We start from the raw sequence: 1,627 nt of genomic DNA, 5'->3' as shown, positions 1-1,627 counted from the left end.
TGGCACTGGCACTAGATATATTTAAGGGAACAGTGTTGAACTGGCCCAGTTTAAGGGAACAGTGTTGAACTGGAACTAGATATGTTTAAGGGAACAGTGTTGAACTGGAACTAGATATGTTTAAGGGAACAGTGTTGAACTGGAACTAGATATGTTTAAGGGAACAGTGTTGAACTGCCTCCAGATATGTTTAAGGAATCAGCATTGAGTTGTAACTGTGTTGAACTGGCCCAGTGCACGGGGTAGTAACCGTTGAGTTGTAACTGTGTTGAACTGGCCCTAGAGATGTTTAGGGTAACAGGGCATGGGTAGTAACAGTCTTGAACTGGCCCTAGAGATGTTTTGGGTAACAGTGTTGAACTATAACAGTGTTAATCTGGCCCCAGTGCACGGGGTAGTAACAGTGTTGAACTATAACAGTGTTAATCTGGCCCCAGTGCACGGGGTAGTAACAGTGTTGAACTGTAACAGTGTTTAACTGGCACCACTAGGCTACATGGAGCAGTAACAGTGTCTGTTGTGCCTGTTGTGAGTAGGTGTAGTGGGCGATAGGAAAATGCCTCAGAGGTGAAAGGTTGTGACCTTTAGAAACAAATCTCAGAGGTGAAAGGTCATGACCCAGAAGAGGCAGCCGGTAACAAGCAATAACTGCACTGAACTCAAGCCACTTTAGCACATCAGATGAGAGAGTGTGTGTGTGTGTGTGTGTGCAGCTGTACAATGCTGTGAGACACAGTTCCAATATGGGTGGTAGAAGGAGAGATATGAACATGATGGGATGAGCTGTGTGTGTGTGTATTTGTGTGTGTGTGTGCAGTGTTGCGTCAGAGGAGATCTCAGAGGGGGAGGGGCCTTACTGTCGCGGTAGAGAACTGCATTGCAGATGTGGGAGGAGTTACTCTTACATCAGAGTGACATCTGTCCATTCCTACAGCATACACTGCTCTCCCTCGCTCTCTCACACACACACACACACACACTCACTGCCTGCAGACCACAGCTGCCCTCTCTCCCTGTCACACACACTCACACTCTCTCTCCCTCCCACACACACTCTCTCTCTCCCACCCACACACACACACCCCCACATACTCTCGCTCTCTCTCCCACACACACACACACACTCTCATTCTCTCTGTCTCCCACACACACACACTCCCTCTCAGAGTCGGGGTAGTAGAGGTGTTAGCAGGGGAAATGTTTATAGATACTTGTACGCAAGGGGAATAAACATCCATATCATATATACTGTACATCCATATCTGAGAGAATATTTATACATTTACTAGAGAACCTGCTGCACAGGAGAGAACTTGTGTGTTTTAAAAGATGTTTATTAGATTTGGAGACTGACATTTCTGACATGTGATTCTCACCCAAAGGGAAACCAATAAAGTTTCAGACGTTTGCAGCGGCCGTCTCTTGTCCTTTCACCTGCAGGAAGGGTGCCATGGCAACGGAGCCTGACGTCGTCATACGCAATTCTAGTCAGAATCTGACTCTGATACTGCTCCATTGGGATGTGATTATTGGGCGTGTTTAAACAGACACAGGGGAAAATGCCTCTGCACTCAATTGGATAGACCTAAACAATCAGAGCAATGAAATACCGTGCTTACAGTGAGCT

The sequence above is a fragment of the Alosa pseudoharengus genome, unplaced genomic scaffold (assembly GCF_046254945.1).
Source record: "Alosa pseudoharengus isolate Yale_2024_CS ecotype anadromous, Long Island Sound unplaced genomic scaffold, YU_APseudo_1.1 YU_APseudo_1.1_scf_15, whole genome shotgun sequence".
NCBI classification, from domain to species: Eukaryota; Metazoa; Chordata; class Actinopteri; order Clupeiformes; family Clupeidae; genus Alosa; species Alosa pseudoharengus.
This window is presented reverse-complemented; position numbering follows the sequence as displayed.